At 41.7% G+C, this 17,027-nt stretch overlaps 1 protein-coding gene across 1 annotated transcript in view; it reads left to right on the top strand.

Annotated features, from left to right (window-relative positions):
• BEX4 (brain expressed X-linked 4) overlaps window positions 1-17,027 on the top strand; it is a 39,443-nt gene that overhangs the window by 10,699 nt on the left and 11,717 nt on the right. The window lies entirely within an intron of this gene.

The raw sequence follows: 17,027 nt of genomic DNA, 5'->3' as shown, positions 1-17,027 counted from the left end.
TTCGTATGGATGATCTGCCATGTGGCCTTCATCTTCAACATCATCTTCTTCAAATGAGGTACTTGGGCTGGGCATTGTCGCACTGCTGGGTAAATTGCCACTTGAAACACCACCATCCCATATCAAAGTGCTAATTAAAGTCCCAGCCACTCTGCTTCCAAACCAGTTTCTGGCTAGTGCACCTGAGTAGGCAACAGATGATGGCCTGCAATGAGTTCTTGCCATCCATGTAGGAGACCCAGATGGAGTTCTTGACTCCTGGAGTTGACCTGTCTTGTCCCAGGATGTTGTAGACATTTGAGTGAACCACTGAGTGGAAGATTGATCGATCGATCTCTGTATTTTAAATAAAAAAAATCTTTTAAAAAAACTAGTTATCCACTTATAATCTGATGACTTCTTTGGGGCCTTGTCCCCATAAGCTTTTCATAAGGCATCATTGATCTCACCATTTTTCCACCTGAGACTCACCATAAATTTAATGTTTGTTCTTGCTTAAATTTTTAGCATAATTTGTGTTTTTCTGGAAGGAGCGCTTTTGAAACTGATTTCTTAGCCTTCTTAGTGCCTCAAACTAGATCTTCTTTAGGTGTGTTATAAAAAGTTAGTACACATTTATTTTAGTGCAAAAAATAACCTTGAAATCCATGTATATTTTCATAATAAGAATTTTTCATGAATTTTTGATACCCTTCATATAGTGATTTCAAAATGTTTTTGAACCACAGTATATCTTTTAATTTCATTTCCTATTAATGTTTTAGGTGTGTGGGGGGAGGGGAGGAAGATTTTAAGAATTGGCTCGTGTAATTATGGAGTCCAGCAAATCCAAAATCTGAAGGATGATTCAGCAGCCTAGAGACCCATGGAAAAGTTGGAGCTGAAAGGCCATTTGTTAGAACATTCCTTCTTGCTCTAAGGGGATCAGTCATTTATCTATTCAGGCCTTTACTAATGGATGAGGCCTACCCACACCATGGAGGACAATTTGCTTTACTCTAAGTCCACTGATTTAAATATAATTCTTGTCCAAAAACACCCTCACAGAAGCATCCAGAATAATTTTGACCAGATCTGTGGGTACTGTGGCCCAACCAAGTTGACACAGAATATTAACAATCACAGGTGCTAAGTAACTTTAAAGTAATGGGGTACTAATTTTCCTCTCCCTCCCCAAATTCTACTGAGAGATTCAAAGAAAAACTCGTAGAATCATATAGCATGTGCTCTTTTATGTCTGGGTCCTTTCAATCAACATAACCTGCATGAGATTACTTTTATTGTTATCTATAGTTATAGGTCATTCATTGTCATTGGTGCATATTATTGTATCACGTGGATATTTCAAAATATCTGTGTCATGGGGATTTGAGTATTTTACGGTTTTTTACTTAGGAATAATGGTATGAATGTTCTTGTTCGTATCACTTGGATGAACATTTATTTTTATTTCTCTTGGACAAGTACCTACAAATAGTATTTCTGAGTCATAAGGTGTGTGGAGGTTCAGATTAGTAGATATCGCCAAGCAGTTTTTAAAAAGTGATTGTTGTAATTTGTATTCCCACCAGCAGAGGTGAGAGTTCTACTTGTTCCACACCTTTGTCAATACTTGGTATTTCCCATTTTTGTTATTCTTTTAGGTATATAGTGGTATCTCATTGTGGTTTTTAATTTTGATTAATTCCAACTCTGTTTCTGATGTTTCCTGCTCTCTGCAGTATTATCCACCTAAAGAATGTACTTCCTATAAACTTATACCAAAAGCCTCATCTTGTTTGCTTGCCTCTCCTTCTGAGACTTTAAGATTTATTCTAAGGTTCATATAGTCAGCCTGACTGACTATGAAAATTCCCGTCTGATTTTCCTTTCAAATGTTTTTTGTGACCTTTGGTAATTGTTGCCTAGAACTACATTTCATTAGAAGTTTAAAATTGTGATGTGCTAAATCTTCAATTTCTTCTGCACTTATTAGATGAAATTCCTTTATAAAAGAAAATTCTTGTCATCATCTATGCCTAGGTTATGCCTAGGTATAGAATGCAAAGGAAGAGTGGGGTGAATGTTTCATTCATTCACAATTTGCCTACCACATACGCATTGTTTCCCTATGATCCTCCATAGGTGGGCATCCAGTTGATTTTCTTTGCTGATATTTTCATTAATGTAATCATGAGCTCATATATGTTTTTATGTTTGATGTATTTTAATACATTTCAATCACTGATGTTTTTATTTTTAAGATATATTTATTTGAAAGGCAGAATTAACAGGAAGGAAGGCAAGGAAGAAACATAGATATAGATATCTATCTAAATATAGATATATAGATATTTTTTCATCTACCGGTTCGCTTGCCCAAATGACCACATCAGCCAGGGCTGGGCTAGGCCAAAGCCAGGAGCCTGGAATTCCATCTAGGTCTCCCACATGGGTGCAGGGGCCCAAGCACTTGGGCCATCTTCTGCTGTTTTCCCAGGTGCATTAGCAGAGAGCTGGATCAGAAGTGGAGCAGCCAGGACTCAAACCAACACCCATATCAGATGTTGGTGTCATAGGCAATAGCTTAACCTGCTACACCCCAAGGCTGGCCGCTCACTGATGTTTTTGATAGTCACATTGTTTCGTGATTGGCTAGTATGAGTTCCTTCAGGTTGGCTTTTGAGTCCTTTTGAAAAAACCATTATTTATATTTAGGAGATACAATGTGATGTTTTTATATACATTGATATTAGGGAATGACTAAAGTGAACTAATTAAATCCTTCACATACTTGTTTTTGTGACAAAACGTTTAAAATTTAATCTTTTTATAATTTTGAAATATATAGTACATTATTATTTATCATAGTAACCTTTATTTATTTGTTTGTTTGTTTTTGACAGGCAGAGTTAGACAGTGAGAGAGACAGAAAGAAAGGTCTTCTTTCCATTGGTTCACCCCCCCAAATGGCCACTACTGCTGGCGCGCTGCGCAGATCCAAAGCCAGGAGCCAGGTGCTTCCTCCTGGTCTCCCATGAGGGTGCAGGGCCCAAGCACTTGGGCCATCCTCCACTGCCTTCCTGGGCCGCAGCAGAGAGCTGGACAGGAAGAGGAGCAACTGGGACAGAATCCGGCGCCCCAACCGGGACTAGAACCCTGGGTGCTGGCGCCACAGGCAGAAGATTAGCCTAGTGAGCTGCGGCACCGGCCCCATTATTTATTTTTTTATCTGAGAAGCAGAGAGACCACAAGAGAGAGAGTTCCTGTCTGCTGGTTCACTCCCCAAATGCTGTCAGGGGCAGAATTGGGCCTAGGCTAAAGCCAGGAGTCAGGAATTCAATTCAGGTCTCCCATGTGTGTGGCAGGAACCCAATTACTTGAGCAATGACTGCTGCCTCCCTGGGGTCTGCATTGTCAGGAAGCTAGAGCCAGGAGCCAGAAGCAGATATGGAACCCAAATACTCATGTGGAATGCAAGTATCTTAACTGGCATCCTAACTGCTAGGCCAAATACCCACCCCTCATAGTCACCATCTGTACAATAGATCACTAAAGCTTGTTAATTGTGTCTAAAGGAAATTTTGTACCCTTCGGTTAGTATCTCTCCTTTATCATCAACTCCCACATCCCTGCTTCTGGTAATGACCCATTGTACTCTCTACTTTGTATGAACATTTTTAGATTCCAAGTATAAGTGAGATCATGCAATATTTGTCTGTCTTTTCCTGGCTTATCTCACTTGGCTATTGTCTCATGGACTCATCCATGTTGTTACAAACACAAGATTTCCTTATTTCTTTTTTTTAAAAGATTTTATTTATTTGAGAGTTAGTTACAGACAGAGAGAGGGAAAGACAGAGAGAAAGGTCTTAAATCCACTGGTTCACTCCGCAAACAGCTGCAATGGCCAGAGCTGGGCAAATCTGAAGCCAGGAGCCAGGAGCTTCTTCCGGGTCTCCGATGTGTGTTCAGGGGTCCAACCACTCTGGCCATCTTCTACTGCTTTCCCAGGCCATAGTAGAGAACTGGATCAGAAGAAGAGCAGCCAGGATATGAACTGGGTTGCAAGCGCCACAAGTGGAGGCTTAGCTACACCACAGCTCTGCCCTACCTCTTATTTCTTAAAGCTGAATAATATTCCCTAGTGTATACGTACCACATTTTCTGTATATTTCTGTATTTGCTCATCTGATGATGGGCGGGTAGGTTTCTTCCTAATTTTAACTATTATGAATTATGTTACAGTGAACTTGAGACTGGAGGTATTTCTTTTTTTTTTTTTTAAATTTATTTATTTGACAGGTAGAGTTTTACAGACAGTGAGAGAGAGAGACAAAGAGAAAGATCTTCCTTCTGTTGGTTCATTCTCCAAATGGCTGCAATGTCCAGAGCTATGCCAATCTGAAGCCAGGAGTCTCTTCTTGGTCTCCCATGCAGGTACAGAGGCCCAACCACTTGAGCCATCCTCCACTGCTGTCCCAGGCCACAGCAGAGAGCTGGACTGGAAGAGGAGCAGCTGGGACTAGAACCTGGCACCCATATGGGATGCTGGCGCCGCAGGCTGAGGATTAACCTAGTGCGCCACGGCGCTGCCCCAACTGGAAGTTTTTATTCTACATACTGATTTCATTTACTTTGCATATATTCCTAAAAGTGGATTGCTAACTCATATAGCAATCTTTTTATTTTTATAAAGAATCTCCATGCTCTTCCATAATAACTGTATTAATTGACATTCCTATCAATAGTGCACAAGGGGGGCTGGTGCTGTGCCATAGCAGATAAAGCCACCGTCTGCAGCACCGGCATCCCATATGGGTGCCAGTTCAAGACCTGGCTGCTCCACTTCTGATCTAGCTCTCTGCTATGACCTGGGAAAGCAGTGGAAGATGATCTAAGTCATTAGGCCGCTGCCCCGGCGTGGGAGACCTGGATGAAGTTCCTGGCTCCTGGCTTTCGATCTGTACAGGTCCAGCCAATGGATGGAAGCTTTCTCTCTGCCTCTGCCTCTCTCTGTAACTCTGCCTTTCAAATAAATAAATAAATCTTTAAAAAATAAAAAATAAATAAAATTTTAAAAATGGTGGCCCCTGGGTTCCCTTTAAAAAAATAGTGCACAAGAGGTCCCTTTTCTCCACACCCTTGCCAAATTTTATCTTTCATATTTTTGATAACAGATATTCTGACAAGTGAGAGATGATACATCATTGTAGTTTTTCTGTACATAGAGTCAATAGATATGGATTATATCTTAAGAGAATATACATCATCAACTTCCATCCTGGGCTGCTCATCTGCTTTCTTGTAAGTACTCATTTTCACAAGATTTTTGTTTTAACCTTCCAGTTTAAAAACTGAGCAAATTTAATATGAATATCTTCTCTCCCCCTCCTCAGTCTCTCTCCCTCTCTCTCCACCTCTCTCTCTCTCTCTCTCAGGTAAAATGTGGCATTTTTCTAGACCATAACTCTCCTATATATATTTCAGCAGAGGTGGAAGTGTTCTGTATCTGTGCTATCCAACATAGTAGGAACTAATTATCTGAGTGTTTTATTTAGGAATTAAATATTGAGTACAAAAATGTGTCTACTGTGATGGAGTTATTCTCTAATTTCCTTTCATTTTAACTGAGTTAAAATAGCTGCATGTGTTTAATCATTACCATATTTGACAATAGCAACTCTATACAGTTTTTATTTTATTTTTTAATATTTATTTAGTGACAGCGACAGGAAGAGAGATAGAGTAAGAGAGTGAGAGACTGAGACAGAGACAAACAGATCTTCCATCTGCTGTTCACTCCCCAAATAACTGCAAAAGCTAGGACTGGGCCAGGCCAAAGCCAGGGGCCTGGAACTCCATACAGGTCTCCCACATGGGTGGCAGGGACCCAAGTATTTGGGCCATCATCAGCTGTTCTCTCAGACACGTTAATAGGGAGCTCAAATGGAAGATAAGCAGCCGGGGCGCAAACGTACACTCCAGTGTGGGATGCCAGTGTCACAAATGGCGGCTCCAAACACTGCACTGCAATGCTGGCCCCTATATGTTTTTTCTGCACCTTGCTTTATGACTTAATAGTATATCCTGGAGCCCACTCCATAACAATATAGACAGGGAGTCATTGTTGCTTTTTATAGCTGCATTGTACTCCAAGATATAAGTGTACCATAGGTTATTCAACTAGCTTCCTATTAGTACATATCTATTTTGTTTTCACTTTTCTGCTGCTATGAATTGTTCTGCCAGGAATGGTTTTATGCTTATGCCTTTGTGGGTTTTTTTTTTTTTCATTTTTTTTAAGGTGGGGGTGGGGGATAGATTTCTAGAAGAGCAATTGCTGGTTCCAAGAATAAATACCTGTGTAATTTTATTAGATCGTATCAAATCCCCTGAAAAAGCATTGTACCATATTATAGCACCACCAGCAGTGCATATGAATATGTGATTCCTAACTGGCTTTGTAAATAAGAAAGATTTTAGGTTTTCTTTCTTTGCATCTCATTAAAAATTAGGTTGAGAATTGAGAATTTTTTGAGAGAGAACAAGCACACAGCTAGATTTTTTGAACACACTATAAGGAAGTAACAGGCAAGCAGCTCAGGTAGGGACTAACAACTATATGGTTAATATCTGCAGTGAAAAGCTGTTTGTATCTATAGCTCTTTTCCTTCGCAAGATGTTTGATTGTTTTTTGGCTTTACCTTTTCATTTTCTTTACATGCTAGAAATATAGTCCATGTTTGTGATAAAAGTCATAAGTATTTTTCTTAATTTGTAATTTTTCACTTCAGGTTTTCTCTTGGGTTTTGTTTGATCTTTTTTTTTTTATTTTGTGGCCATGTAAAATCAAACATATTGCTCATTTCCCTATTGCTTCTGGATTTTAAGCCATATTTGGAAAAGTTTTCTCTCCTACTATATCAGATAAATTTCTGAGGGTACATTTTATGGGCAGAAGAAAGAAGAGGTGCCATATGGGACATACTAATGTGTCAGGTATAAGTAAACCCTTAAGGAAAGTGACTATCATGTGAGTTTATTGAATGAATGCAGATTTCATAGGTACAGCTTTAGGAATATAGTGGTTCTTCCCCCTATATCTGCCCCCCAACCCCCACTCCTGTCCCACTTCCTACTCCCTCTCCCATCTCATTCTTCATTAAGATTCATTTTTAATTAACTTTATATACAGAAGACCAACTCTATGCTAAGTAAAGATTTCTACAATTTGCACCCACACAGACATACAAAGAATAAAGTACTGTTTGAAAACAAGTTTTACAGTTAGTTCTCATAGTACAACTCATTAAGGTTAGAGATCCTATATGGGGAGTAAGTGCATAGTGACTCCTGTTGTTGATTTAACAGTTGATACTCTATTTATTACATCAGTGATCACCCAAGGCTCTTGCCATGAGCTGCCAAGGTTATGGAAGCCTTTTTTTTTGACAGGCAGAGTGAGATAGTGAGAGAGAGACAGACAGAGAGAAAGGTCTTTCTTCCGTTGGTTCACCCCCAAAATGGCCACTACGGCCAGCACACTGCGCCAATCCAAAGCCATGAGCCAGGTGCTTCCTCCTGGTCTCCCATGCGGGTGTAGGGCCCAAGTACTTGGGCCATCCTGCACTGCCTTCTTGGGCCACAGCAGAGAGCTGAACAGGAAGAGGAGCAACTGAGACAGAACCGGCACCCCAACAGGGACTAGAATCCAGAGTACTGGCGCCGCAGGCGGAGGATTAGCCTAGTGAGCCACGGTGCCAGTGAATGGAAGCCTTTTGAGTCCACAAACTCTGTCAGTATTTAAACAGGGCCATAAGCAAAGTGGAAGTTCTCTCCTCCCTTCAGAGAAAAGTACCTCCTTCTTTGATGGCCCCTTCTTTCCAATGGGGTCTCACAGAGATCCTTCATGCATATCATTTTTTGCCACAGTGTCTTGGTTTTCCATGCATGAAATGCTCTCATAGGTTTTTCAGCCAGATCTGAATGCCTTAAGGGCTGATTCTGAGGTCAGAGTGCTGTTCAGGACATTTGTCATTCCGTGAGTCTGCTATGTGAACTGTTTCCCATGTTGGAACATTCTCTCATTTTTTTAATTCTATCTCTTGTTATTAGCAGACACTTGGTCTTTTTTTTTTTTTTTTTGACAGGCAGAGTGGACAGTGAGAGAGAGACAGAGAGAAAGGTCTTCCTTTACCATTGGTTCACCCTCCAATGGCTGCTGTGGCCGGCGCACCGCACTGATCTGAAGGCAGGACCCAGGTGCTTCTCCTGGTCTCCCATACGGGTTCAGGGCCCAAGCACTTGGGCCATCCTCCACTGCACTCCCGGGCCACAGCAGAGAGCTGGCATGGAAGAGGGGCAACCGGGACAGAATCCGGCGCCCAGAGCGGGACTAGAACCCGGTGTGCCGGCGCCACAGGCAGAGGATTAGCCTATTGAACTGCAGTGCCGGCCAGACACTTGGTCTTATTTATGTGATCCCTTTGACACTTATTCCTATCTATATGATCAATTATACACTTAATATCACTTTAGCACATAAGATGGCATCTTTGAAGATATTTCACCAAGTTGAGCAAATTAGATGTTCATATGGAGGTTTTGGTCTTGTGCTTGTTTTGAGAACTCTTAACTGTACTCTTTTCAATCTCTTGTAGATTTGGGTACAGCCCCATTTAACTGGTAGAGAAGGTCTTATACATAGAAAAACTCCTTGTTATCTAAAAAGGAGTCCTCAGACATCTAAATGGGAGGCACCATACTCCTAGGAATAAGGCAGATGGCAAAACTAGTTCAGGAATCTATGACTCTGGCCTAACGAGGACCAAAGAGGCCTAAAACCTCTAGTTGAGGCCAATTAGAGGAGGCAAGACTGAAACTATGTAACGGTTGCTTCATCCTTCACATGTGTTGTCTGAGCAGAAGGTATCAGTTAGCATCCTACAAGAGGATGCTGGTGTGGATTACAGGGTACCTCAGTTTCCCAAAGTAGCAGTTTCTCCCTGCTTGACTGCATCATTTCTTTTATTAATGATGAGCTTCTAGGATTCTAGATCCAGCTTGGACTAAACCTGCTTTGAATGGAATCTCTTTGAGGTCATACATCATGGGGTGGGCACTAATAGCCATCTTTCTTCTTGTGGACATTTCCAAGAATGCATGTATAGAGATCAAGCAAAGGAAAGTGTGTGATACAGGTATAGAATGGGACTGACAATGCCTAGCACACATCAGACCCCAAAACATTAATAAATGAATGTGATGCAAGAATAAGCAGGATCAAAAACTAGGTATATGTTCTTTCAGTATTTTATACACATAAAATATTCAAAGAGAATTGAGGGCACACTATAAAATTACTATCTTACAGTGTTCTTAGAAGTTTATTTCTGTTTATAGAAATTATGATTTTTTAGTAGGGATAAAAAAAAGAGCCAGCATTGTGTAATAGCAGGTTAAGCCACTGCCTGCAATACAAGCATTCCATATAGGCACCAGTTCAAGTCCAAGCTGCTCCACTTCCAATCCAGCTCCCTGCTAATGCACCTGGGAAAGCAACAGCAAATCACCCAAGTACTTGGGCCCCTGAACCCATGTGAGAGACCCTAAAGAAGCTTCTTGATTCAGCCTGGCCCAGCCCCTGCCATTGTGGCTATTTTGGGGGAGTGAACCAGCAGATAGAAGATCTTTACCCACCCCGACTCTTACCTCCATAACTCTGCTTTAAAAAAAAAAAAGGAAAAAGAAGAGAAAATGAAGAAAGATATGACTTGGTCATCAGGTCAGGTTACAGGTCTGAAAGCCTCAACTAGAGAGCTAGACAAGGGGTACGGGCATGGAAAAGGGTGTAGTGTTTGCAGAGTGAGAGTGGTAAATGAATGTTATTCCTGCAGGCCAAGATCCAGTATTTTCCACACACCAGTAACAACCCTAGATTCATTTGGAAGAGGAGCAGCCAGGACTAGAACCAGTGCCCGTATGGGATGCTGGCACTTCAGGCCAGGGCGTTATCCCACTGCGTCACAGTGCCAACCCCAGTATGTGTTAATTTATTAGTGCCCGTTCTCCATATTTTACTCTGTATATAATCCATTAACTCATATTTAATCATATACATACATTCATTTTATATAATTGGATTACATTTTACATTATATTTTATGACACTCCTATTTCATTTAATATGATTTATTTAGTGCATTTGGCATGTTTTGAAGTTTTAAACTTTTTTAAAGTTTCCTTATTTGAAAGGTAGAGAAAGAGAAAGCAAGTGACCAAGGGAGCATGAGCACACTGCCCTATCCTATGATTCACTCCCCAAATGCCCACAATGGTCAGTGTCCAAAGCTGGGAGCTGGGAACTCAGTCCAGGTCTCCCACGTGGGTGACAGGAAACCTACTACTTGAGCTTTCACTGCTGCCTCCCAGGATCTAAATTAGCAGGAAGCTGGAGCCAGGAGCCAGACCCAGGCATCAAACCCAGGTACTCTGGTATGGACATGAATGTCCTAACCAGCATCTTAATAGCTATGCCAAACATAGAGGCTGGCACAAGTGGCAAATCAGACAGATATTGGATCTCTTTGTAATGATTGTATTACAACACACATATATTTAATTGGGGAGCAATATTTGATCACATTTAGACTGTTTTTAAATTGACAATAATTATGTTTACTAGGGGTTTTATAGCACAGTATGGTAACAAGGATTGATAACAAATAATTATATATTTTAAAATAGCAAGCAAGATGATTTTGTCCTCTTTGGGAAAGTTTAATTGTCCTATTTGGGAAGTTTAATTGATAATGCCTTATATGCATTCTCCCTTGATATCATTGACCTATCTATTATTAAGGGATATTTTGTATAATAAGAAATATTAATAATTGTAGGACAATTCCAATTAATTTCTTCCATATTTCCACACATCTTTTACAATTTTTTGTGCAGGTATAATTTGATACTTTGTATTTTTAGTGTTTTAAAAGTACTACAGCCAGCGCCACGGCTCAGTAGGCTAATCCTCCGCCTGCGGTGCTGGCACCCCAGGTTCTAGTCCTGGTCGGGGCACTGGATCTGTCCCAGTTGCTCCTCTTCCAGTCCAGCTCTCTGCTGTGGCCCGGGAAGGCAGTGGAGGATGGCCCAAGTCCCTGGGCCCTGCACCCACATGGGAGACCAGGAGGAAGCACCTGGCTCCTGACTTCAGATCAGCGCAGTGCGCCGGCCGCAGTGGCCATTGAGGGGTGAAAGGAAGACCTTTGTCTCTCTCTCTCACTGTCTACTCTGCCTGTCAGAAAAAAAAAAAAAAGTACTACAGTGGTGAGTAGCCTAGTGGTTAAGATACTCGTGTCCATATCAGAGGGTCCTGGCTCCACCCCCAATCCCAGATCTTTCCCAGTATACACACTGGGAGGCAGCAGGCTATGTTTCACATATTTTGGTCTGAATTGAGTTCCAGGCTCCCAGCTTTGGCCTGGCCCAGTCCCAACTGTTGCAGGCATTTGGGGAGTGAACCACCAGATGGGAGATCTTTCTCTCTCTCTCTCTCTAATTAATTACTTTTTAAAATTCCTAAAACATTGTTTCAAGAACAACTGAATAGCAATGCTTTGCATTATATAAAATTATCAGCTCACAGGGTCTTTTGAGTAGTTTCAGGCTTTGAATCCTGGCATTAATTCCTGAGGTGGTTTTCTGAGATCAAGTTACCTAACGTTTAATTTCTGTTCCCTGGACCAAGGAATGGGGATGGTGGTTGTCCTGGGCAGCACTGTGAGGATTAAGATGGGATGCAGTATGAAACACCCTCCCTGCCATAGGTGTACACATGTGAGCAGCTTGGTGGTCAAGTGCCCTCTCAAGGGACAAGAGCTTATGCTGCTTCCTGGATGCAGTTCCACATCTTACGAACAGAAATCCACGTAGTGGCCACACCCAGGCCTCTTAGCCCACAGTGCAGGATTTCATCCTCAACAGAAGGGAGGTGATTGCCAATGAGGACATAACACAACCCAGGATTTATCTCAGAGGAGTCAGTCCTTAAGCTGGGGACTGAACCAGCAGTTGGAAGATCTCCTCTGCCTCTCCTTTGTCTCTTCTCTCTCTCTCTAATTGCCTTTCAAATAAATAAATTTTTAAAAATAGTTTAAAAATAAAATCAGTCATCTATGCTTCCATCTGGAAAGATAAGTGGAAATTACATCCAAAGTGAGCAAAAGAAACAATAACAATTAGAGAAGATTTAAGTGAACGTGTAAGTAGGAAACCAGTAGAGAAAAATCAATGAAAGCAAAAGCTAATCTTTGAAAATATCATTAAATTGATGTGCTTTTACCTAGGTTAACTAAGAAGACAAAATTATCAATATCATAAATGAAAGGGGAGCCATTGCTACTGATCCATGGACATTCATAAGGCAATAAAGAAATATGACCAACTCTATGCCCATAAATATGATAACCCAAATGAAACAGACTGATTCAGGCACAATGTACTGAAAATCACACGGACAGATCATCTGAATAAGCCTATATTTATTAAATGAATTGAATTAATAACTAATAACCTTCCAAAAGCACCAGATTAAGTTCACTGGTGATTTTTACTAGCTTTGAAAGGAAGAAACTATATCATTTATTGATTATGTCTTCCAGAAAGCAGAATCAGATGGAATCCTTCTAAATTACTTTATGCAGCCAGCATTATATTAGTATAAGGTGTTTAGCAGGAGTGTGTTTAGCCTACTGATAAAAATGTCCATCTCCCACATTGGAGTACCTAGGTTCATTTTCTGGCTGTGGTTCCTGACTTCAGCTTCCTGCTAACACAGACCCTGGGAGGCAGCAGTGATGGCTCAAGCAGTGGTTCCTGCCACCCAAATGGGAGAACTAGATTGATTTCCTGGCTTGTGGCTTTGGCCCCAGCTAGTACTGTTGCAAACACTTGGAAAGTGAACCAGTATATGGGAGCATGCTGTCTTCCTCTCCCTCTCTAATTAATTAATTAAAAATAGGTAAAGACATTACAAGAAAGGAATCCTTCAGACCAATTATATCTCACAAGCAGAAAAATCTTCAAAAATATTAATAAAATCCAACAATGTTAAAATTATTTGGGTGGACATTTGACATAGAGGTTAAGATGTTTCTTGGATGCCTGACTCCCATATTAGTGTACCTGGGTTCAAGTCCTGGCTCTGCTTTCTATTTTTTTAAGATTTTATTTATTTATTTGAAAGGTAGAGTTACAGACAGTGAGAGAAAAAGAGACTGAAAAGTCTTCCATCTGCTGGTTCACTCCCCAGATGACCATGACAGCCAGAGCTGAGCTGAACTGAAGCCAGGAGCCAGGAGCTTCTTCTGGGTCTCCCATGTGGGTGCAGGGGCCCTGTACTTGGGCCATCCTCCACTGCTTTCCCAGGCCATAGCAGAGAGCTGGATTGGAAGAAGGGCAGCCGGGACTAGAACCAGTGCCCATATGGGATGCCGGCACCGCAGGCAGAGGATTAACCTGCACCAGGGCACCAGCCCCCTGACTCTGCTTTCAAATCAAGCTTCTTCTAATGCAAACCTTAGGGGGAAGCAGATGATGGCTCCCATACCTAGGCTGCTGCCGTCCACTTGGGAGACTCTAAGTTTTCAGCTCTTGGCTTCAGCCTGGCCTAGCCCCAGCTGTTCAGGTCATTTTAAGAGAGAACCAGCCAATAGAAGATCTATCAGTCTATCCATCTGTATCTATCTTGCTTGCTCTCCCTTCTGAATAAATAATTTAAATAATATAGACAAAGAATTATACACTATGATCAGCTGGGATGTAGTCAAGATATGCAAGGCTGATTCAACATTCAACACTTGCCTGTAAAGAATATTCAGTCTTGTTTACGAAAAATGTCTCTAAAAGTAGGATGAGGGGAATATATGCTCCTCTAGAAACTCAAGTGAAGCATTCAATTAGAACTTAGACACTGTTCCTTCATGGTCATTGCAGAAGGCTTCACAAAAATAGGTGGCATTTGAATGAATAGGGTTTTAGTAGTCAGGGGAGATATATAAAGGCATCACAGGATGAATCAATGGTGTAGTGGTGAGAATGTGCCAATGTGTGACGTAACTGAAAGACTGTCCAGTGTTTACAGGGATTGTGTAGGACTTGGAGAGGGAAGAGCTGAATTAATTTTTTTCTTTCTTTCTTTCTTTCTTTCTTTCTTTCTTTCTTTCTTTCTGACAGGCAGAGTGGACAGTGAGAGAGATCGACAGAGAGAAAGGTCTTCCTTTGCCTTTGGTTCACCCTCCAATGGCCACCACGGCCGGCGCGCCGTGCTGATCTGATGGCAGGAGCCAGGTACTTATCCTGGTCTCCCATGGGGTGCAGGGCCCAAGCACTTGGGCCATCCTCCACTGTACTCCCTGGCCACAGCAGAGAGCTGGCCTGGAAGAGGGGCAACCGGGACAGAATCCGGCGCCCCGACCGGGACTAGAACCCGGTGTGCTGGTGCCACAAGGTGGAGGATTAGCTTAGTGAGCCGCGGCGCTGGCTTGGAAGAGCTGAATTTCTGACTGAGAGCCATGGACCTTGTGCCAGAGACTCTGGATGGTCATATGCATGTCAGTGGTTCCCAAGCCTGGCTGATCATTAGAACCACCTGGCGGCAGACAATGGGAGTGTGTTTTCTTTGTTTTGCTGTTTGTTTAGAGTGAAGTGGGGAAGGGGAGCTAATACCATAGTACAGCAGTCACTTGTATGACTATGTACTCTATTTTTACTTGTTTACCCTTAGTGGATATTAAAGATATCACTTCATATAAAAGTACATATAAATATATGCATATAAATGTATGTGACATGTGCATAAATATGCATGTACAATGTGTTTCCAGGAATTATGTGTCTAAGAATAAAATAATTCAATCAATATGCAAGAAGTTCTGGAAATTACACAACTGTGCCTTCAAATAGGTGGTAACCAGCAGTGGGTGAAAATTCTCATGGATATGTCACACTCCTGATCAGAAAAAGAAAAAACAGGGTACTATGTTGTGGCCCAGCACACACACTCAAACACATGCATGCGCACATACAGAGAGAAAGAGATCTTCCATCTTCTGGTTCAGTTTCCAAATGGCTCTAAAGGCTGGGGCTGGGCCAAACTGAAGCCAGGAGCCCAAAACTCCATCCAGGTCTCCCACATGGGTGGCGGAGGCCAAGTACTTGGGCCTTCTTTCACTGCTTTCCCAGGTGCATTAACAGGGAGCTGGATCAGAAGCGGAGTAGCCAGGACTCAAACCAGTGCTCATATGGCATGCCTGCATCAAAAGTAACAGCTTACCCCACTGCACCATCACACCAGCCCCAATGTTTCTCATTTAAAAAAAAAGTGTTGGGCACATAGTAGGAAACTTAGGAGATGTCAGTACTCTTCCCATCTTGCCTTTCCTCTCTTGGGGGGGAGGGAGGGAGGGAGAGAGCAAGGAAGGAAGGGAGGAATTTAGGAAGGGAGGGAGGAAGAAAAGAAGGAGGGAAGGAGGGAAGGAGGGAGGGAGCAAGGAAGGAAGAGAGGAATTTAGGAAGGGAGGGAGGAAGAAAGGAAGGAGGGAAGGAGGGAGGGAGCAAGAAAGGGAGGGAAAAAGGGAGGGAAGGAAGGAGGGAAAGAGCAAGGAAGGAGGGAAAGAATAGAGGGATGGAGGAGGAAGGGATGGAGGTAGGGAGCAAGGAAGGGAGGGAGAGAGGAAGGAAGGAGTTGAGGAAGGGAGGGAGGGAGGGAGGAAAGAAGGAAGGAAAAAGTTGTTCTGGATATAAACTGAAAAATGTTGACTCCCAGCAATACTTGAAAATGTAACAATTTAAAAGTGTATATGTAGAAATTCATTACATGTCCACATGAGCTTCTATAGCAATTTTTTTTGTGGTAGAATCAGCTGCCTTATGAAGTCTCAGAGAAAGAGTGTAGTCACAGTGTGTTCATTTCATGGAATGATTTCCCAGTAGTCTAGTATACCAGAAAACTTCTCCCTTTTCCTTTCTATTTCAGGAGCTTTTCTATTTTTTTTAATTTCTGGATTAACAAAAGAGAAGTTTGTGCACTTCAAGCCTCAGGAATAGATCTTGATAAGGAAACTAAAAGTGTGAATTTGCAGGCCGGTGTTGTGGCATAGCGGGTAAAGCTGCCGCCTGCAGTACAGGCATCCTATATGGATGTCAGTTTGAGTCCCGGCTGTTCCACTTCTGATCCAGCTCTTTGCAATGGCCTGGGAAAGCAGTAGAAAATGGCCCAAGCCCTTGGGCTCCTGCACCTACGTGGAAGAAGCTCCTGGCTCCTGGCTTCGCATCGGCGTAGCTCTAGCCATTGCAGCCTATTGGGGAGTGAACCAATGGATGGAAGACCTCTCTCTCTCTGCCTCTCCTATCTCTGTGTGACTCTGACTTTCAAATAAATAAATAAATAAATAAATCTTTTTTTTAAAAAAAAAAGTGTGAATTTGAGTTGGCTGGGTGGATAGTTGAAGTGACTCAGCAGGTCCCATTATAAAGGCACCTTGGAGATACCACTTCCCTCTCACCAGCCTCATTCCTTAAACAAGATAAAGTCATTGAATCCACCCAGCAACTCAGGGGTGTTTAGTATTTCAGCCCTCAGAATACCAGGACAAAATTGACATCACCACTTTACCTTCTGTGTACAAAATATTCATTTTGTGTATTAGGTCAGCATATGAATAATTTGTGAAAGGGATGATGAATGACTAAAATATAGCAAGATTTTAAGCATGTTGAACCCAAACTTTATTCCCCTTTTTCCTGGATTTGAAGGTATATGTACCAAAAATAAACATAATGTATTGAATACAGTTTATCCTTCATCATCTCTCATGCTTGAACCTGGAATATTTCCATCTTGTAGACACTGATTCCTCACTCATTCCACACTTATATCCCAAATAAAATCTATATTATCATTACTTCTGATTATTCTCATTTATATTATTAAAATGAATACTTTACAAAACCTTGACAGCCCATAATTTTGTTGAATGAAGGACTGT

The sequence above is a fragment of the Oryctolagus cuniculus genome, chromosome X (genome assembly GCF_051225735.1).
Source record: "Oryctolagus cuniculus isolate XC-2025 breed Fujian yellow rabbit chromosome X, ASM5122573v1, whole genome shotgun sequence".
Taxonomy (NCBI): Eukaryota; Metazoa; Chordata; class Mammalia; order Lagomorpha; family Leporidae; genus Oryctolagus; species Oryctolagus cuniculus.
The sequence above is the reverse complement of the archived record's forward strand: the minus strand, read 5'-3'. Positions and strand labels throughout refer to the sequence as shown.